Source organism: Vigna unguiculata, chromosome 10 (assembly GCF_037176805.1).
Source record: "Vigna unguiculata cultivar grain cowpea cultivar isolate G323 ecotype 2 chromosome 10, ASM3717680v1, whole genome shotgun sequence".
Classification (NCBI taxonomy): domain Eukaryota; kingdom Viridiplantae; phylum Streptophyta; class Magnoliopsida; order Fabales; family Fabaceae; genus Vigna; species Vigna unguiculata.
The window spans coordinates 13,054,075-13,077,654 of record NC_140801.1 but is presented as its reverse complement, the minus strand read 5'-3'; the positions used below and the strand labels follow the sequence as shown (position 1 = coordinate 13,077,654).

The window sequence follows — 23,580 nt, the reverse complement described above, 5'->3', positions numbered from 1 at the left end:
CTGGCATATGCTACTTTTCTCTTGGTGAGTGATGCGGAATGGTGGTTTGGAATGCAACAACAGATGCAGACCAGGGAGGAAGAGGTGAGTTGGGAAAACTTCAAGAAGAGGTTCCTGGAAAAGTATTTTCTGGATAGCGCTAAGCATGAGAAGGATGCTGAATTTCTGACTCTACAATAGGGTAATATGACCGTACAGGCTTATGTTAACAAGTTTGAGTATATGGAAGGGTTTTTACGCAAAATATCACAGAGGAATGGCGTTGTTAGAAGTTTGAGAGGGGTCTACGACATGAGTTGCTTAGGGTTTTAGTTCCACTCAGGTTCCAAGAATTTCCCCTTTTGCTGGAGTAGGTGAAGAGTGTAGAACAGTTAGAGATTGGGCCTAGCCGAGTAGAGAGGCCACAGAGAAATGTTGTCAAGGCTATACAACAGAAGACGCCTTACAACCGACCATAGACATCGTCAAAAGGATTGAAATGTTACCAGTGTGGGGGAGCACATTTGAAGAGAGATTGTCCTTGACTTACTCGAAATATAGGGGGCAATGTTGGAGGGTGAAAGTGCTTTTTGTGTGATCAAATAGGCCATTTTGCAGACAGGTGTCCCAATAAAAAGACAGTTGCAAAGCCACGACCATAGTTGCCTTCTATAGAAAGACCAGGAGGTACCTTACAACCGCTGGACATACCCTAGTGGAAGTGGGATAGTATTTCCATGGACATTGTGCCTCACTTGCCTAGATCTGTAAAGGGACATGATGCCATTTGGGTGATAGTTGATCGACTCACGAAGTGTTCTCATTTCTTACCAATCAATCTGAGGATGTCCATGGGTAAACTTGTTGAGTTGTACATTCGGGAAGTAGTCATATTACATGGGGTTCCTGCAAGCATAGTATCAGATCGTGATATGAGATTTACTTCATGATTTTAGCAATCATTACAAGTAGTGCTGGGGACCCAATTGAGAATGAGTTTCGCTTATCATCCACAGACGGATGGTCAATCTGAACAGACGATTCAGTCATTGGAAGATCTTCTTAGGGCGTGTTTATTGGATCACTTGGGTGGTTGGAGTGAAGTACTTCCATTGGTGGATTTCACATACAACAATAGTTACCACTCAAATATTGGAATGGCGCCGTATGAGGCGTTATATGGGAGAAGGTGTAGAACACCGCTTTGTTGGTACCAGGATGGAGAGTCAGTAACTATTGGACCAGAGTCGTTACAAAAGACGACAAAGAAAGTCAAATTAATTCAAGACTGGATGCGTGCGACGCAGAACAGACAAAATTTGTATGCAGAAAAAAGAAGAAGGCCACTAGAGTTTGAGGAGTGGGATCATGTATTCCTCAGGGTTACTCCGACCACGAGCATTGGGGGCGATCATATCTAGAAGGTTGACACCGAAGTTCATAGGGCCATATCAGATTAAAAGGAGGATTAGACAAGTAGCATTTGGGATCACGTTGCCACCACATCTGGCAAACTTGCACAATGTGTTTCACGTGTCCTAATTATGGAAATACATTACGGATCCCACTCATGTACTAGAGGCAGATGATGTCCAACTCAAGGATGATTTGACTTTAGACGTGAGACCAGTAAGGATATTGGACTCTCAGGTAACGAAGTTGAGGGGGAAAGAGATTCGAATAGTAAAGGTCCTTTGGGATGAAGCAACGCAAGAGGCAACGTGGGAGATGGAGGATCTTATGAAGGAATCATATCTATACTTATTTCCTGGTAAGTGAAATTTTTGAGGACGAAAATTCTTTTAAGTTGGGGGGAATGTAAGACCTAGGAAATTCATACAAATAATAATTAATAAAGTACAAGTAATGGTGGGTTAAGAATACCCTAAGGGAGTTCCTTGATAAACCCTAGACAAGGAATAATGTTAGCTTAAGTGGTTGAGAGCACTTGGTTATGTTGAGAGGACTTGGGTTCGAGTCCTGTGTATGTTTATTTAATTTTGTTTCATTTTGCAAATATATTGTGAATGTGGAAGCATGGCTTAAGGTGGTCTTATTTATTTATTTTGAGGGTTGGAAATTGAGAGGGGAAGTAAAAGCACAAGTTAATGGCCATTAACCTTAGCTATTAATTAATTTTCGCTTTAGTATTTTTATTTATTTATTTTGAGGGCTAAAAATTGAGAGGGAGAAGAGGGTGAGGGAGAAAGCATAGAGTCATAAAGTGTGGCAGCAAGGAAAGGCATAGGGAGACGAAATTTACAATTGAGGGAGAGAAAAGGGAGTGCTGGAAAGGAGTTTTTAGAGTGGGAACAAAGGTTGAAGCGTTGGGGATGAGAATGGATTAGTGAGAGTACACTAGGAGTAAGGAAACTAGGTAAGGGGAGCTAACTAGATCTCCTTCTTTTATCTGAGTATGCGTTGTTTAGTGATGTTGATAATATTTGAATATGAATGAATATACAACTAAGAATTTGTATGTAATTTAAGCCATTGAATGATTGTTGTTTTGCTTGTTTATCCCAAAGGTAGTGTTGTGTTTGAATTATAATTTGTAAGGCTGTTAAAGTGTGGGAATTTAGTGTTTAGTGATGCGAAAGTGAAGTAAAGTATTTAGGGTCTCGTAAATAATTTTTTTCCTTGAGGCTGGATGCATTTTTCATAGATTGGCATCTACAGAGGTGTTGGTTAGAGAGAAATTGGGTGGGCATGAATTAAAAGTGTCGTGGGTTAAAATTAGGAAATTAGGAAATTATTTGGGAGAATTGGATGCACTGGAAGATAATTAAAAGGATTCGAGAGGTGAAATGAAATTTAGATTTCACAAAACCAAGGATATATTACAAGAATTAAAATAAGATGTAAGTAGTGTGCAATATTACCATTAGTGTATATTTGTTTTATTTAGGAACGTAGAATTTAGATTTATGGTTGAATTGGTTATAGTAATATTGTATTTTCTTTATTTGAATTTATAAAATTCTAAAGATAATTGGATGTGGTTCCTTATTTCACGAAATTCAAATGATTTCTAATAATTTATAAGTCATCAGTTTTTATTTTAGGAAGAAAGGATTATAATATATCATAATAATAAGTGTTCATTTTAGGTAAAATAAAAGTGAAAAATAGTTTAACTTGTCATTGGGAGGAGTGATGAATCTGGCATATGATTATATTGTTAACCGAAATAATTGTGGTTAGATATTTATATAACCAATATGATTGTATAAGCACGTGGTAATCACGATTTTGATTATTGCATTTGGTTGAAACTTTAGTATTATTATAATATAATATAAGAAGTAACTGTGATGTTCATTTTTTTTGGTATTTTATTTCGTAGTATTAATAATTTTATGCATATAAATGGAGTTGTGGGCACTGCAAAAGAATTATTTGAATTGGGGAAATTGTAGCAATGCTTTAAAGTTTACGTGCTTAGTGGTGGCAATGGTGTTTATTTTTTTTATAGGTATATAATGGCAATAGGATGCTTGCAGGTTCGTTTTAAGTCTTGAACAGTCTATAAGTTAAATTATGGAATGTGCGAAAATATTTTTTTTTTATAAAAGTAAAGTCAGTACAATGTGGTTGCTAAGGAAAAGATTTGGTACTGTTTTGGAGGTATGTTGAATTGTGAAAATACACACTTGGTATTCTAGCTGTGTAGAAATGATTGCTTAATGTGTTAGGATCAATTCTACAGTGCCTAAACCAGTAGAATTCATTTTTACTGGTGTGGCGCCTGGTGACGGATATGCTTTCGCCAGACGATAAGTCACAAATAGAGGGGCCACTAGCTCGTGGCACCTGGTGGCATGGGATTACCACCATGTGGGCTAGAGCAAAATTTCGCTTCGCAACTGTACCACACCTAACCAAACTCAATCAAATAAGTAAACAATGCATCAAGGCAGCCAAGTATTCAACCTAGGCCGAGTCAGCCTAACTTGTATCGGACCTGGTCAACTTAACCATATAAATGATAACCGTCACGTACATGCCAGAGACAACCCAAGTACACGACTTGGGCTGCCATGGACTCAAACTTAACTGAATAAAGGCTAAAGTAACAACAAAGTGGCCAACATGGACAGTATGCGGCCAAGGACGACATCTGATAAGTTAAGAAGTAAACGAATCAGACCGCTCTTGAAGACTTGGTAAAATGGAAGCCCCCGCGTTCAATAGACCTTAAGGGCCTGGATTAGGACCCAGGCCCACTCACAGCCCAAGCTAGGGCCCAAGCTAGGGCCCAAGCCAAGGCCCAGCCCACTGGATAACCAGACATCATTAATGCTCTATAAATACGCATGGACCCCAGTAATTAAAGGTACGCATTCATTAATCACTGATTTGACTTTCTGAGAGCTTTGACTTACTTGAGCTTCGGAGACTCTTCTGCAGGTAACCCCTCCTGGGTTCAAGCTGACATGTATCAACTGGGGAGAGACCAACTGAGGAGATAATGGACTACATGGTAAGGTGATACTAGTGCCTAACTCATCTTATTTGTTCTCTGCAGGAATAGCAACGCTTAGGCAATGCCAGGCGATAGTGCAGAGGCAATGATCCATTGCAGATGTATTTGCATGGATGGGTTTGATGGCTTGCGTTAAGGTTAAATCTATTATTTATTTATTTTGTTATTTTCTTTCTCTACTCATCCTTTCTCTTTGTGTTTGGCGATGATCATGTGACTTGTCACGCGGTAGCAGATGTGAACCTAGGTGAGCATGTTGATTCATAGAGATGAAGCAGGGCAGACTATGGGGGATTTTTCACTATGTTTTAGTTCAGGCATTTTCTAATAAATTTTTTATGATGTTTTCTCCACTATGAACTTGTCATAAAGATGGAGTAGTGTAATTGAACTGCAACAAGATAAGTTTTAAATTTTCCCACACTTGGTCCGCACTTGGTTCGCACTTGGGAACTTTATATATTATTTTAAATTCCAAAAGAAATTATATGATACGTGCTTTATATAGTAATATCCATCTAGGATGTTACATTTGGTATCAAAGCATATGATTTCAAAATTATTTTTGGGCCTTGGGGATGAGCTTATCGTGATTGTGAAATTAGGATAAATTTATTGAATTGTAGAGTTCTTGAAATTTGTGTTATTGTGTGGTGTGTATTTATAATGAATTTTCTGAGATAAATTGTAATGGTGTATGATACCCTATGTTCCAAAACTAGAAAATGGCTAGCGGAAGAGGTAGAAGAATTGGTGCCAATAACTTAGTTGATGAAATTGTCCATGCAATTCACCGATTGGTTGAGGCTATGCAACCACAACAGGTGGTGCTACCACAGTCTACACCACGACCGGTCACCATGGATGATTTCATGAGGCACAAACCAGCCAAGTTCAATGGCAAGGCCACTCCTGATGACACAGATGCGTGGATTAGGGATTGCGAGAAGATATTTCGTGTACTAGTTTGCTCGGATTAGCAGAAACTGGCATATGCTACTTTTCTCTTGGTGAGTGATGCGGAATATTGGTGGGTTGGAATGCAACAACAGATGCAGACCAGGGAAGAAGAGGTGAGCTAGAAAAACTTCAAGAAGAGATTCCTAGAAAAGTATTTTTTGGATAGCATATGAAAAACACCATATTCAAGATAACCGAAGCTCTAGATACCAAATGATGAAAGATTATCTTGTTTCCTTTTAAGATTATGGAATATGGTGAATAATTGTTTAGGAAAACTCAAGGAAATCCCCATTGGACATTAAGATAGCAAGTTATCTATATGTGAAGGTTCCTTTACAAGAGTTCAATAGAAAAAAGAGATGGACTGTAGTTCTTAACAATTAAAATAAGGATGGAAACACAAAATGAAATTGCAACGAAAGAAGAAGAACAAAGTAAAATGGAAGAGACGAAAGTAATGGTTATGGAAGTGGAGCACGCCACTCATAGAGGGGGCAAAGCCAAACCAAGCTCTAGAGATGAGTGATATGGTGTCGCCACTTGCATAAGCAAGATAAGGCAAGAGTTCTTCCACTTCTAGAAGGAGGGCTTAGCTCACGAAAAAATGGTTGAAACAAGAGTGTTTTGATTCAAAATGTTCAACCCTTTTACACTTGGTAGAGCTCCCTTTAAACAGATAATCTTAGGGGTCTCTAAGAAAAATACAAAAGTTGTAAAGGGCTAACTAGAAAAGTAAGAGAAACCCAAATTCTAGAAGCATCTTCAAGCTGTTGGTATTGCGTAGTGGGCCTGATGATCTAATTATGATAAACCCTAAAGACCCAATCAAAATTTTACCTAACATCACAAACCCTATATAAGACCAATAACTTACAACAAATGAATAATTATATAAAGCTTGTCAAATTATTTTATTTCTTACAAGTGTACAAAATTTCAAGTGTGAAAATTACAAGTGAAAAAAAATCTAAGAAAGAAATAATATGAGTATTTAGGGAGTGATTTAATGTACAAATGATAAAAAAATATTTTAATTAAGCTTAATTACGAATTTGCTCTTAAATTGGAGAGGACAAAATTGGATCAATTTAAAAAATAAGGGGACTAAATTCAATTAAAATTATAAACAGAGGGACTAAATTAACAAAAACAATTGTTATACTGGCACGTGGCACAACCATGACATGACACGTGGTACTTTTATTATGATAAAAAATCAAAAAAATTAAACATTCATGAATTGACATGTGGAAGGATCATAGCCTAACACATGGCAGTTTATGTTTTTGATCTAAAAAAATAATAAAAAAAAATAAAATAGAAAATTCCACAATGACACGTGGTATGTACGGTCACAGTGTTAACATTTATTTAATGAAAATGACTAAATTGAATCTTTTTAAAAAATTGGAGAACTTAATTGAATCTAAAAATAATAAGAGGACTAAAATGAGCGAAACCAACAAATTAGATGACTAAATCACCAATTATGCCTATTTGATAAAGTGGAAAGCGGAAGATTTTTTAATGAAATAATAACTTAAGCTCTTTCAAATGTTGAGAGTGGAAGCAATGACTTGTGTGCAACATCATGAAGAAAACGTATTTTCATATATCAAAAGTAGATAAAAGGGCAAGTTTCAAATTTTCTATCCTTTGCCCAATGGACGAAACTATTTTGACCTTTGTGTTTTCTCTTTAACTTTAGGTAAAAGACACTCCATTTTTTGAGGGAAGATTTCCCAAATTTATTATAGATTTAAAATATAATTAAGCCATACATAATAAAGGTTGTTATATATTTCGCCAATACATTGTTATAAGTCAAAGAAGATTTAGAATTCTCTCAATTTAGAGCGAAGAATTTCTTCCATTTTTTTATTTAAATTTTAAAATTCATTATTTTTTTTTTCATTTCAAGAACTTTCTAATTTGATTCAATCAGTCAAGATCATTAATCATCCTACATATTTTGAATTTCCTTTCACAAAAGTGAATTATAGGAATTTCTATATGGATGTAAAAAAACATTAGCTTGAATAATACGAGAGAAAACTTATCCATTTTCAGCTTTTGTGTTTATTCCTTTCGCTTCATCTTCACTTTGGTTTGATTCGTTATTAACCCTACACATTCTTTTGTTATTAAGGGATTCAATTTGACACTAAGTTCACAAAAACTTTATTTTTTAAGTATAATATCAATTAGCATAAAAATGATTGTATACCGTATAACCCACCAAGAGAACATAAGCGTAAACCAAGTATTTAAGGACTACTTAAGTATTTAAGTCATAAGGAGTAATCTAAATATTAAGTATTTAGGAGAGTAAAAAATATAAGGACTACTTAAGGATTTAAGTCATCAAGAGTGACCTAAATATTAAGTACTTATTTCATTTACAAGGGATTGTAATAATTAACATATTCAATTAATAAGAATATTAATATATATATATATATATATATATATATATTTATTAAAAATTAAACAATTCAATATCTGATATAAATGAATATCAACATTAGTATACATTAAAATTATTGTTATTAAAATTTAATTATTTAGATAGATGTGATCAAAACAATATCTAGCTGTGCTGTCATGATATGGAGTATGATCGATTCATTTTCAATTTTTCATTTATTTCTTTTTCGTAATGTTCATTTTTGTGTTATTTGCACCTCACTTTAAACAAGTATTTTTATTGTTCTCCGACTCAAAATGACACTTAATTCAAAACATATTTTAAATTATAAGCTCAATTAGTAAACGAGATTTTCTTAGTGTATTGTTAGCAAAACAATAATTATATATATATATATATATATATATATATATATATATATATATATATATATCAAACAATGCATCAACCAAACACTAAAACTCAAATAAAACCATCATAAACTAAGCGGTGGGTTAAAAGTAAACCAAAAATAATACACGTAGTAATAATTTTGAAATGATATTTATATATTAAACCTATTTTAAAATTAAATATGAAAAAACATAAATTTAGCAATGATGCATTAAGATAGTTAATTTCTTGAAAGAATGTATAATTTATTAAAAATGTATTACCAATTAATATAAGTGCAGAAGATTTAACATAAGTTTTTAAATTCCCCTTTAAAAAAGTGAATTGTAGGGATCTCTACATGGATGGAAAAAAACTAGCTTGCATAATACGAGAGAAAACTTAATCATTTTCAACTTTTGTGCTTATTCCTTTCACTTCATCTTCACTTTGGTTTGATTCGCGATTAACTCCGCACATTCTTTTATTATTAAGGGATTCAATTTGACACTTGGTTAACAAAAACTTTATTTTTTTATGTATAATATCAATTAGCATAAAAATGATTGTATACCATATAACCCACCAAGAGAACATGATCGTAAACCAAGTAATGGATTAAAAGTAACACAACATTAATACACATAATGATGATCTAGAATTGGTATTGATGTATTACAATTATACTACAAATTATATAAGTCATTATAGAAAGATAAATAACTACTTCACATCAAATTTCCTTCAAATACTTATTTGGTCTGCCAAGTAAATGTAGAAATGCCCCATAGCTCCGGTACGAAACTTGTTTTCATATACGGATTCTAGTGTTAGAATTTCACCATCTTCGATCTTGATAGAACCGGGTTTAGGATAACAAACTGACATTCCAACTAGGTAACCCTTTTCATTTCCTGCTTCTTTTCCAGTTCCGTATTTTGGATTTGAAGTGCATAAAACCCTTCCATCCTAAGTTAAGCATAATCGTAAATATAGAGATGATTCAATAAACTTGTTAATTTCTTATAGAAATATAGAAACAAGAACAAAATGCATTCCTAATGAACATATGAATTACACCAAATTTAATGTAAGTTTAACTACATGATACAACTTATATGGGAACAACAAATATCAAATATTACCTGTCCATATAGAGTAACATTAACAACACCGGTGTGCATATGAGCAGTGCCATATACAAGATAACCACCTTTTGTCATTGGTATGTTTGCTTTCTTAATATGAGGGATGTCATTGTAATGATTTCTCGGGATCGTATACTCTGCCTATAACAAATTGAGAAATTAATTTTACTCACATACCGACGAAAAAAGTAATTAATAGCCTAATACTTTTGTTTGGAAAATAGATGAGTTTCAAAAGTTTGCTTATGATTTGTAAAGTATTGTATGTATTGAATAAGTCATCTACCTGACAATCATGAATTGGTGTAGAACCGTTTGATCTTACATGATCAGTTGAATCAAGTATGTAGAACTTAAGAGGCACTTGGTTTTCATCCCAATCAACCCACTTTATTTTGTATCTTAGGGAAAGCTTTCTCGTTGGGCCACGAAAACCATTTCTTAATTTGCATTGTACGTTATCTTGACAACAAAAGAGTCCTCCTTTATAATTTCTAGGCAACAATTGACCATTAATGCCCGTTGTGACATTGTAAAAGTCCTTTGGGAGATTCATAAGCTTACACCTGCACTCTGTACAACCTTTTCTATCTTGTGTTCCACGTGTATCAATAACCATGATGCTAAACAACCATTTTTCTTTAAACCCATGCTTTATTTTCGTAGGATTACCTAATTCAATTGCAAAAGGATCTGGAAGATTTGAAGATGTTCCCCGTGATTCTGCTCCCAAGCCCCAATAATGTGGAAGTAAAAAACCTTGGCATGCACCATCATTTCTTTCAAATTCGATACCATTGCGAAGGTCATGAGATTGTTTAATGTACTGTGACATGGTAATGTTTTCAATATATTTTACAGCAAACCAATGGTGAAGGTAAGTTTCATACAACGGTACTGAATTACCATCTTCATCAACTACTTCAACATCAAAACTTTTGACCCCAATGTGACCCCTTGGAAAGTCAATATCTAATAATGTTTTCACCACATTTTTCCTGGTCCCACTTCAAAATTTTCAGACAAAAAAGTAGCTGACTTTATATGATTTTCATCAGGCTCTAAAACAATTGAGTGAGTTTTGTCAAATAGCAACATCATTATTGAAAATAAAATTATTGCTCCTCTAGAGATAGTCCTCACATGAACCTACACAAAAATTGATACCATTAGCCATGAAAATATCTGTATAAGGTCATTCATTTGATAATCTTGTGGATGTTTCAAAGTGCAGTGAAAATGTGTCAAGTGGATAAGAATGAAAAGAAAAGGAAAACTAATAGAACATTGACAATAAAATGTTCATACCATATAAGAAAGAGATATTGTGTTGATCATGGTGATGATTTGTTCTTAGATGAAGACGTATGATAGTTGAAATTTTAAAGCAGGTAAATTTATGAGTATATGAAATTAATTACTAGTTTATATAGGGTGAATCACTAAATGATGATATATTTGGCATAACTAAATTTTAAATTGATGTTGGTTGTCTCTTTTTAGTTCGATTTATAAGGTGTTTGATAATGTATTTAAACCTAAATTAACTTGTATTCACATAGTTTTACAGATCTACAAAACTATTTGGGAACTTTTCAACGATTTGTAGATGTAAACACAACTTGATTAATGATTTGTTTGGGTAAACTTGAAATGATTTCACTTTTGTAGTTTGTTTTCTTAAATATCAACATTCTAATATTATATGACAGTATGTTTTGGGCTAAATTATGCTTAAAAGATAAAAAAAAATATCAATCATATAAATTTAACAAAAGGAAGTTTATTCAAATAAATAGGTAATAAAGGGAAAAGAAATATTATTTTAATAACATTAATTATTGGCACTTACTTATTAAGAAAAAGGGGTTAATCAAAGAGAAATCTGTGAATGTACGTAAACCAATTTATTTAAATGGTTTTATTTTTATAAAAGACAAACAAACACAAAAATAAAAATCATTGGCATCTACTTATTAAGAAAAAGGGGTTAATCAAAGAGAAATTATCATCTTCATTAAAGAGGGACCATAAACTTTTGTAAATCAATCATATAAAAACTACATTGACTCTAAAAAAATCACTCCTTTTCTGGTCCAAAAGGTTATGAAAAAGGAAAAAAGAAACATGATTCTTTATTCCTTGAATTTATACTATTTTGATGGTTTTGACTTTTGTTTCGGGTATAGGGTTGAACGTCCACTTAAAACAATTTCCTGGTCTTTTGACTCTGGTGTTATCCTCTTCGTGCCAGGGTAATCTATTTTCCAACTAATGAGGGGTTACTTCTTAAAGGTGCTCCAATGCTAATCTAAGCTCAGGTTCAATCGGTTTAAACAATTAACGTTATATTAAAAGTTTAATGAATGTCTGAACAACTACACATTTGACGTGTATTTATAGTTTTCTCCATGGGCTTTTTATTAGGTATGAACTAATTACGACCCAATTTCCTTTAAACATTCTTAACGACATGTTTATGTTAATTAGATGTTTAGCTGATTTTAATAATGACTTTCCACATTTGAGCGGTTGGTTATACTCTATTCAGCACGGTTTGTACAGTTGGTACATACAATACAACTTTATTATTCTCTTCAGACACTTCCTAGTATTTAGGAGAGATAAATTTATATTCTTAATTGAATCTTATATTGAATCATATGATCAAGTGCCTATTTAATTTAACACTTATCTTGAAACATCTTTTAATGGCATGGCCTCTTCCGTTAAATCATAAGTTCTTCATCCTCATATTATCTTTTCTGCCTTTCAAACTTTGAATGGAATGTTATTTCCTTTTCAAATTTATGATATTCTCTAACCATGTACACACGCATAGTATATACATACATACATATATACATATATATGTATATATATATATATATATATATATGTATATATATATACATATATATGTATATATATATACATATATATGTATATATATATACATATATATGTATATATATATATGTATATATATTGATGTTCTTTCATCTTTTATGAAATCTTTCACTCTGATATAATTAAATAGATTTAACTTGTGTCCAATTGCATGCTTCTAAGAATTTATATCTTATCTTTTCTATATATCCTTGTTCTCTTATTTTTGTATTCTTGCTCTTATTCCATTCTCTCATGCAAACTTTCACACTTAATCATATGAATTAAATTTTTGTTTAATGGTGGGTATCATTGAGATGCATGTTGTTAATTTTATACTTTTAAAATAAAAGAATATTTAGGTTTCAATACTAAATCAAGCTAAAACATATTTAGACACTAATCAAGAAAACTCTGCCTAAAAAAACACCGTCAGCCCTAACCTTAACATCCAATAACAAAAAATAATTTGACCACACACCTTTGAAATCCACCCATCATATCACAATTAACACAACAAAACATTGCTTGAAAAATACTAAGTGTTCTTCCATCTCCTACATGTTAGGAACAAGGCAATAAAGGAAAGAATAAAGGAGATAAAAATAGACACAGAGAATTTAACGTGGTTCGGCGTACAATGTGTATGCCTACGTCCACGACTACACTAGGAAGTATTTGTATTTCTGGTGTATCTTAAAGCTTTACATAGAGTCTCTTATATAGTAAAATAGAGAACCACATCTCACTATTCTAAGCGATGTGGGACTAAATCAAGCACCATAATACTAACAATTCTCCCACTTGGGGTTTGATTTACATTACCACCTAGTGTAGTGCCTTCATCATCAATTTTCTCGAAGGCCAGTTGAGGCAATGCAAAGCCTCAACTTAGTTGTTGTGACAGTCTTGGTCAACATATCAGCTGGATTCTCTGCACCTGGAATCTTCAACAAAATCAAATCTCCATCATTTATCAAGTTTCTGATAAAATGATACTTCAATTCAATGTGTTTGCATCTGGAGTGAAGAATTGGATTTTTAGCAAGACAAATGGCACTTTGACTGTCACTGAACAATGAAGGTTCATCTTGCCCTTTTCCTAATTCTTTTAGAAGATTCTTCAACCATATCATCTCTTTTGTTGTTTCTGAGATAGCTATTTATTCAGCTTCAGTCGTTGAAAGGGAGACTCTTCCTTGAAGTTTAGACTTCCAACTAATAGTTGTGCCACCCAACGTAAAAATATAACATGTTGTGCTCTTTCTACCATCCAAATCACCTCCCAAATCTGCATCAGAAAACTCCTGTAAAGTGAGATTACTTCTTTTAAAGGACAAATGCATCTTTGAAGTGCCCTTCAAATATCTCAATATCCACTTCACGCCTTCCCAATGCTCCTTTTCGGGATTGGATAGAAACCTGCTCACAACTCCCACTGCATGTGCTATATCAGGTCTGGTGCAAACCATAGCATACATCAAGCTCCCTACTGCAGATGCATATGGCACTTTAGACATGTGATTTTCTTCTTCCTCTGTTTGAGAAGATTGCCTTTTTGAGAACTTTAAGTGAGTTCCCAAAGGTGTATTCCTGGTTTTAGCATTTCCAACATTGAACCTGCTAAGCAATTTTTCTATATATTTTTCCTGAGATAAGTTTAGAATACCTTTAGATCTATCCCTGGAAATTCTCATACCAAGAATTTACTTGGCTGGACCAAGATCCTTCATTTCAAAATTTTCTGACAATTGTTTCTTCAACCTCTCAATTTCTGTCATATTAGCACCAACAATCAACATGTCATCAACATACAAGGCAAGAATGATATAACTATCAACATATTTCTTCACGTAACAACAATGATCTTCTTCACATCTGTGAAATCCTGAGTTTCTCATAAACTCATTAAACTTCTTATACCATTGTCGCGGTGCTTGTTTCAACCCATACAAACTTTTATGAAGCTTGCATACAAGATTCTCTTTGCCTTGTACTTCAAAACCTTTTGGTTGTGCCATAAAGATTTCTTCCTCAAGATCTCCATGTAGGAATGCAATTTTCACATCTAACTGCTCTATATGAAGATTTTTTGTAGCTACTATACTCAAGATAACTCTGATGGTAGTCATCTTGACAACAAGAGAGAAAATTTCTGTGAAGTCAATTCCTTGTCTCTGTTGGAACCCTTTCACTACGAGTCTGGCCTTATATCGTTTGCTGCCATCTGGTTCTTCTTTTAACCGATAGACCCACCTGTTTTGCAAAACCTTCTTTCCTTCTGGAAGCTTGGTTAAAGACCATGTCTTATTCTTCTGAAGAGACTTTATCTCATCTTCCATTGCTAGCTCCCACTTAATAGATTCACCTCCCTGCATAGCCTCAGCAAAATGCTCTGGCTCACCAGCATCAGTCAACAACAAGTAATGCAATGAAGGGGAGTACCTTTGTGGTGGTACAATTGTTCTGCTAGACCTTCTAGTCAGTAATTCAGGAGTAACTGACTCTACTATCTATTCAGGTTCTGACCCAAACTCTGACTCGGGCTCTGACTCAGGCTCTACTTTTGTATTCTACCTTCTGTTGGCTACATCACTTTCTGAAATTTCTTCTAATGATACCTGCTCTGGCTTTTTATTTGCATTTGCAAATTCTGCAGTCCTGTCCTTATAGAACATGTTTTCATTAAAAGTAACATTTCTACTTCTGATAATTTTCTTGTTTTGGTCATCCCAAAACCTGTAGCCATACATGTCAGATCCATAGCCAATGAAATAACATCGCTTTGCCTTAGGGTCCAATTTATCTCTACTATTAGAGTTCAACAAAATATATGAAGTACAACCAAAAACTTTCAAATGTGAAAGGTTTACCTCATTTCTAGACCATACTTCTTCAGGTAACTGATAGCCTTAAGGTTTTGGGTTGAGAGTGGTGTCAGTGTCTTATGTGGTTAGACTCAGATCTCATTGGTGTTGTTCTCCCCAGTGAAACCCCCTCCTTAAAAACCTGACAAGTGGTATCAGAGCCGATGGTTAAAACCGGCTCAGACGAGTGCAGTATGGTCCTAGTATCGAAAGTCTTCCTGGCAAAGGTTCCAGGTAAGGGTTCCAGGTAAAGCGTGTCCCGTTAAGAATAACGACGGTACAGAAAAGGGCAGAAAAGGAGTACTCATGGTTGGGCAGCTTCCGCTGGAGGGGGAGTGTACCAATGTGGTTGAAGGGACTTGTAACATTCAAAAAAATAAAAATAAAAAATATATATATATATATAATAATAATATAAATAAATAATATAAAAGAGATATATATATATATATATATATTTTGAATATTTTATGAAATTATAATTATCTTTTTCACATAATTTAAGAATTATTGAGGACAAATTTAAAATATAAGATAATTAGATTTTTTTAAAAATCACTTATATATGAAATATATATTCAAATTAAACTATCAGACTTTATAATTGGAATTAATAATAAATGATTATAGTATAAGGTAATTCTGTTAAAGAAAAAAAAATTATATATATATAGAGAATAAAAGAATGATAAGTAGATAACGTAAAAGCTATTGAAAAAAATAATAATAATAAAATATGAAAGGATAACATGACAATAAATGCCACTTTATCATGTTACTGTGAGGAAAAAAAAGATCTACGAACGAGTAATTGAATTGGAACGTAAAAAGCAAAACCAAAGGAAATGAGGTTAAGGTTGAATTGATGTAATCATTACAAATAGGAGTATAAATAGAATGAATAGGAAGAAAGGAGAGATATTGAGAACCAAAGAAGAAAAAAAAGAGAGGAACAGAAGAAGAAGCTCTGCGTGTGAGAAGGAAGAAAGAGGAAAAAGAAAAAAGAGAAAAATTAATTTATCATCAAAGTCTTAGTACAACCTTGGTATAATTTTCACGATAAATAAGGTAAGGGGAGGAGACATCCATCACTTTATCGTTTTACTTTGATTTTTTTTATCTATTTGTAATTATTTTATCTCGATATTTACCCTAAGTGAGGTGTCCCTAACCTCATTCTAAATTATATTTAGTTCCCAATCCTATTTATTTATTTATTTATATTCATCTCCAGTTATGCACTGATCCTATTTATTCAATTTATATTTACTTTCATTTACTTATTTATATTTATCTCTAGTTACGTATTGACCCTTTTTATTCATTTATATCTATTTTAATTATTCATTGATCCTATCTATTTATTTATATAATTATATATTTAATATTGAAATAAAATTTATGATAAATAAAGATTTGATTATTGTAGTTGGAGGTATGACCTTGGGGATTTAAACGAGTTAGTATTACTCAAGATGATATGTTCTTGAGTTACTTTGTTGGCCATGAGCTCATTTATCCTGACTAGTCACTACAAAATTAATCAATATCTTTATAAAAGTATAATAAAAATTCAGTTTCATGGTTTTGGGAGAATTTTTATTCCATTTTATTTTATTATGATATGTTTTTTTTTGTAGATATTTGTCTCACTTCCCTATTTCTTTTGATTGTGTGCGAAAAACAAAATTTTATAACATTATCATAGATGGCTGCTCCGAACACGCCTGATCCCTTCTTCGCCGACATTGTGGCTGTTTTTCTGGGAAATGCATGGCAAACCAATGTAGTGAATAATTCTGTAACATTTCAGGGAACGGGAAACTCTACCATTACTTTTCTCTCTGCTCCGAATGCACCGATTGTCATCGAAGGACAAATCGGAGTTACCTTTTATTTACCCCCAACAGTCCAAATGAATCCTATCCATAACCTTTTCCCTCCACCTGTTTGATAAACCGCATATGAAGGGGGGAAACTGTAAATAAATAACCCTTCTTCCTCTTCTAGTGTAGGAAATATAAAATGTACTAAACAATATGGATATAGGAAGTATATAGTATTGTAAATATACATATAAATGTGAATATTTTAAATATAATTATATATTAGTGTATAAATTTTTGCCTCTAAATTTTTGTAAGTATACTGTAATAAATAAATAAATAGAATTTTTTTTCGTCACATTAGATGGTATCAGAGTGACGTTTCATGCGAGATCTGTGAAATGTGCTCATTATATATATATATATATATATATATATATATATATATATATATATATATATATATATATATATGTATATATATATATATATTTGTTTTTTTTTCTTTCTAACTCATACAATTCCAGATAGCAAACATTAGAAGAAACAATGAATTAACTGAAGCAATGCAAGCTATCCGAGACATGGCTGTTGCTCTAATGAGGAATAAAAGACCTGAAGGAAACCCTGAATCACAAGGATTAGCTGAATTTAGGAGAAACAAACCCCCACAATTCTCTAGAGGATATGATCCTGAAAAGGCGTAATTATGGATTAAAGAAATGGAGAAAATATTTCGAGTTATGAACTGCGCTGACAACCAAAAGGTGAATTATGCTGTATTTATGTTAATAGGAGAAGCCGAATATTGGTGGGATGGTACTAGGAGATTACTTGAAGGAGGAAGAATAATTATTACCTGGGATGTATTTAGAACAAGGTTTTTAGAAAAATATTTCCCTAATGATGTGAGGAGAGCAAAAGAAATAGAGTTTATGCAGTTGAAGCAAGGAAGTATGACTGTAGCCTGTAGGGGAATATGCTTCTAAGTTTGAAGAATTAGGAAAATAATCTACTTTCTTTTATCACCCAGAGGAAAGGATGAAATGTATAAAATTTGAAAATGGACTTAGAGATGAATTGGGAAAAGCAGTAGGGATACTAGAAATTGCTGATTTTCCTATGCTTATTCACAAGTGTAGATTTTTGGAAGATTTTGAGAACAACTAAAATATCAAACCAAAGTATTTTGGACCCTAGACAAATAAAAATAAACGCAATGAGGGAAAACCTTACAATCGTCCACAATGGAGGACCCAATCCAACCAATCTTCATCACGAAATTCTAGTAGACCTGTATATGATAATATCAGATGCTTTAAATGCGGACAAGGTCATCATGCTAAAGATTGTCACCTTAAAGGACCTATCTGTTTCAAGTGTGGGAAACCTGGTCACATATTCTCTGAGTGTGGACAACAGAAGCCACATTTCAATTCAACTGCAACCAAGACAAGACCTACCACAACAGGAAGAGTGTACACCATGACTGGAGCTGAAGCTGCTAAAAACCATGATCTAATTCAAGGTATGTGTTTTATTAAAGGAAAAACTTTAAATGTACTGTATGACTCAGGTGCAACTCACTCATTCATTTCCAATCATTGTGTTCAACATCTTAATATGTCGACCTCTTTTCTAAAAACTAGTTTGGTTGTTTCAACTCCCACAAATGACTCAGTAATAACCAATAGAGTTTTTTTAGACTGTCCACTGTTCATTGAGAATACAAAATTCCTTTAAATTTAATATGTCTACCTTTATCTCAATTAGATGTAATCTTAGGTATGGACTGGTTATCTTCCAATCAAGTCCTTTTGAATTGTGCTAAGAAATCAGTGATATTTCCAAACTCTGAGAATCTTCTAAAATCACCTACCAATTCAAAAAGTGAGCCTTTAAGGAATGAAATTCAAGGGTACTTGTTATTATCTTCTATGGAAATAAAAGAGGAAGTTGAGTTGAAAAATATAGCAGTTGTTCAAAATTTTCCTGAAGTCTTTCCCAATGATATTCCTGGTTTACCACCTAACAGAGAAATTGAATTTTCCATAGATCTGATGCCTGGAGTTGGACCAATCTCTATGGCACCATATAGGATGTCACCCTCTGAATTAGCAGAATTGAAGAAACAATTAGAAGAGTTACTTGAAAAACAGTTCATTCGTCCTAGTGTGTCACCTTGGGGAGCCCCTGTTTTGTTAGTTAAAAAGAAAGATGGAAGTTTTAGGTTGTGCGTAGATTACCGTCAATTAAATAAATTCACCATAAAGAATAAATACCCTCTTCCTAGAATAGATGACTTGATGGACCAATTGAGAGGAGCCTCTGTATTTTCTAAAATAGATTTAAGGTCTGGATATCATCAGATTAGAGTAAAAGCAGAAGACATACAAAAAACTGCTTTCAGAACTAGGTATGGTCATTATGAATATCAAGTGATGCCTTTTGGTGTGACCAATGCTCCTGCAATATTCATGGATTACATGAATAGGATCTTTCATCCATTTTTAGATCAATTTGTGGTTGTTTTTATAGATGACATTCTTATTTACTCTAAGACTCTTGAGGAACATGAGGAACACCTTCGGATTGTCTTGCAAATCTTGAAAGAAAAGAAATTGTATGCTAAATTGTCTAAGTGTGAATTTTGGTTAGAGGAAGTAAAATTCTTAGGACATGTGATTTCCAATAACGGAGTGTCAATGGATCCGACCAAAGTAGAAGCAGTTTTACAATGGGAACCACAAAAAACAGTGACTGAGATTCGCAGTTTTCTCGGTTTGGCAGGATATTATAGGAGATTCATTGAGGGATTTTCTAAAATAGCTTTGCCTTTAACCCAACTCACCAAAAAGGGCCAAGCTTTTGTGTGGACAGAAAAATGTGAAAATAGTTTTCAAGAACTCAAGAAAAGATTAACCACTTCTCCTGTTTTAGCATTACTTGATCCTACTGGACACTTTGTTATATTTTGTGATGCTTCCAAAATGGGATTAGGTTGTGTTCTTATGCAAGATAGAAGGGTAGTGGCATATAGTTCCAGGCAACTGAGAACACATGAGAAAAATTACCCAACCCATGATCTAGAACTAGCTGCCATTGTTTTTGCACTTAAGATATGAAGACATTATGTTTATGGTGGAAAGTTTGAAGTTTTTAGTGATCATAAGAGTCTCAAATACTTGTTTGACAAAAAAGAATTAAATATGAGACAAAGAAGATGGATGGAATTTCTGAAAGATTATGATTTTGAATTACAGTACCACCCAGGTAAGGCAAATGTAGTGGCAGATGCGTTAAGCAGAAAATCTTTACATATGTCTCTTCACTAATGATTCATGAAATGAATTTGTTAGAAAAATTTAGAGACATGAATTTGTCGGTCACCCTAAGCCATGATAAAATGCAATTAAACTCCATTCAGATCATTAACAATTTACAAAAGCAAATCCATGAGGCATAAGAAAGTGATGAGTTAATTAATAAGAAAAAGAAATTGATAGGTCAAAGGGGTGGGGAGAATTTTGGCATAGATAAAACCGGAACTTTAAGATTTAAGGACAGGATGTGTGTACCCAATAATGAGGAAATTAAGGAAATGATTCTAGAAGAAGCACATAAAAGCAAATTAAGCATACATCCGGGCACAACAAAAATGTATCAAGATCTCAAGAAAATGTTTTGGTGGCCCAAAATGAAAAAGGAAGTGGCGCAATATGTAGCAAAATGTCTAGTTTGTCAAAAAGCTAAAATAGAACACCAAAACCCAGCAAGAATGCTACAATCCTTAGATATACCTGAATGGAAATGGGATAGTATAGCAATGGATTTTGTAGTTGGCCTCCCACGAACCATTCAAAAATTTGATTCCATATGGGTTATCGTGGATAGGTTAACAAAGTCTGCTCATTTCTTACCCATTAACATTAGGTATTCATTGGAAAAATTGACTGATTTATACATAAGAGATATTGTCAAGTTACATGGAGTTCCAATAAGTATTATATCTGATAGGGACCCTATATTCACTTCAAAATTTTGGGGAAGTTTACATCAAGCCTTAGGTACCAAGCTTCACCTTAGCTCAGCTTATCATCCCCAAACTGATGGACAATTTGAACGAACCATTCAATCTTTGGAAGATTTGCTGAGAGCTTGTGTGTTAGAAAATTCTGATAGTTGGGATCGATACCTGCGTTTGATTGAGTTCACCTATAACAACAGTTTCCATTCTAGCATAGGTATGGAACCCTATGAGGCATTATATGGAAGGAAATGTAGAACACCTTTGTGTTGGTTTGAGACCGGTGAGAATTCAGTGTTAGGTCCTGACATGATTCAACATACAACCGAGAAAATCAAAATGATTAGGGAAAAATTGAGAACAACTCAGAGTAGACAAAAAAGTTATGCTGACAAGAAAAGACGACCTCTTGAATTTCAAGAAGGTGATCATGTATTCTTGAAAGTAACACCAACCACTGGAATTGGTAGAGTGATGAAATCAAAGAAACTCACTCCCCGGTTTATTGGCCCTTACCAAATTCTTAGAAAAATAGGTCTTGTTGCATATCAAATTTGCTTACCTCCGTTCCTTTCAAATCTCCATAATGTCTTTCATGTGTCTTAATTAAGAAAATATATTTCTGATCCAACTCATGTGATAAGACCTGATACAGTACAATTAAAGAATAACCTTACATTTGACGCAATACATGTACAGATTATGGACAAGAAGATCAAAGAATTGAGAGGCAGACAAATCCCTCTAGTGAAGGTCATGTGGAATGAAGCTAATGGAGATATTACATGGGAATTAGAAGAAAAAAATAAGAGGAATTTATCCTCATTTATTTTAGTCAAAAAAAAATAAAATAAAATTTCGAGGACGAAATTTCTATAAGTAGGGGAAAATTGTAACATCCAAAATATATATATATATATATATATATATATATATATATAATATAAATAAATAAAATAAAAGAGAGATATATATATTTTTTTGATTATTTTATGAAATTATAATTATCTTTTTCACATAATTTAAGAATTATTGAGGACAAATTTAAAATATAAGATTAATTAGATTTTTTTTTAAATCACTTATATATGAAATATATATTCAAATTAAACTATCAGACTTTATAATTGGAATTAATAATCAATGATTACCGTATAAGGTAATTCTGTTAAAGAAAAAAAAATTATATATATATAGAGAATAAAAGAATGATAAGTAGATAACGTAAAAGCTATTGAAAAAAATAATAATAATAAAATATGAAAGGATAACATGACAATAAATGCCACTTTATCATGTTACTGTGAGGAAGAAAAAGATCTACGAACGAGTAATTGAATTGGAACGTAAAAAGCAAAACCAAAGGAAATGAGGTTAAGGTTGAACTAATGTAATCATTACAAATAGGAGTATAAATAGAATGAATAGGAAGAAAGGAGAGATATTCAGAACCAAAGAAGAAAAAAAAGAGAGGAACAGAAGAAGAAGCTCTGCGTGTGAGAAGGAAGAAAGAGGAAAAAGAAAAAAGAGAAAAATTAATTTATCATCAAAGTCTTAGTACAACCTTGGTATAATTTTCACGATAAATAAGGTAAAGGGAGGAGACATCCATCACTTTATCTTTTTACTTTGATTTTTTTTTTTATCTATTTGTAATTATTTTATCTCGATATTTACCCTAAGTGAGGTGTCCCTAACCTCATTCTAAATTATATTTAGTTCCCAATCCTATTTATTTATTTATTTATATTCATCTCCAGTTATGCACTGATCCTATTTATTCAATTTATATTTACTTTCATTTACTTATTTATATTTATCTCTAGTTACGTATTGACCCATTTTATTCATTGAAATAAAATTTATGATAAATAAAGATTTGATTATTGTAGTTGGAGGTATGACCTTGGGGATTTAAACGAGTTAGTATTACTCAAGATGATATGTTCTTGAGTTACTTTGTTGGCCATGAGCTCATTTATCCTGACTAGTCACTACAAAATTAATCAATATCTTTATAAAAGTATAATAAAAATTCAGTTTCATGGTTTTGGGAGAATTTTTATTCCATTTTATTTTATTATGATATGTTTTTTTTTTGTGATATTTGTCTCACTTCCCTATTTCTTTTGGTTGTGTGCGAAAAACAAATTTTTATAACATTATCATAGATGGCTGCTCCGAACACGCCTGATCCCTTCTTCGCCGACATTGTGGCTGTTTTTCCGGGAAATGCATGGCAAACCAATGTAGTGAATAATTCTGTAACATTTCAGGGAACGGGAAACTCTACCATTACTTTTCTCTCTGCTCCGAATGCATCGATTGTCATCGAAGGACAAATCGGAGTTACCTTTTATTTACCCCCAACAGTCCAAATGAATCCTATCCATAACCTTTTCCCTCCACCTGTTTGATAAACCGCATATGAAGGGGGGAAACTGTAAATAAATAACCCTTCTTCCTCTTCTAGTGTAGGAAATATAAAATGTACTAAACAATGTGGATATAGGAAGTATATAGTATTGTAAATATACATATAAATGTGAATATTTTAAATATAATTATATATTAGTGTATAAATTTTTGCCTCTA

At 32.9% G+C, this 23,580-nt stretch overlaps 1 pseudogene; it reads right to left on the bottom strand.

Annotated features, from left to right (window-relative positions):
• Positions 1–8,903: 8,903 nt before the first annotated feature.
• On the bottom strand, positions 8,904–10,714 carry LOC114165263 (uncharacterized; annotated as a pseudogene).
• Between the last annotated feature and the right edge of the window lie 12,866 nt (positions 10,715–23,580).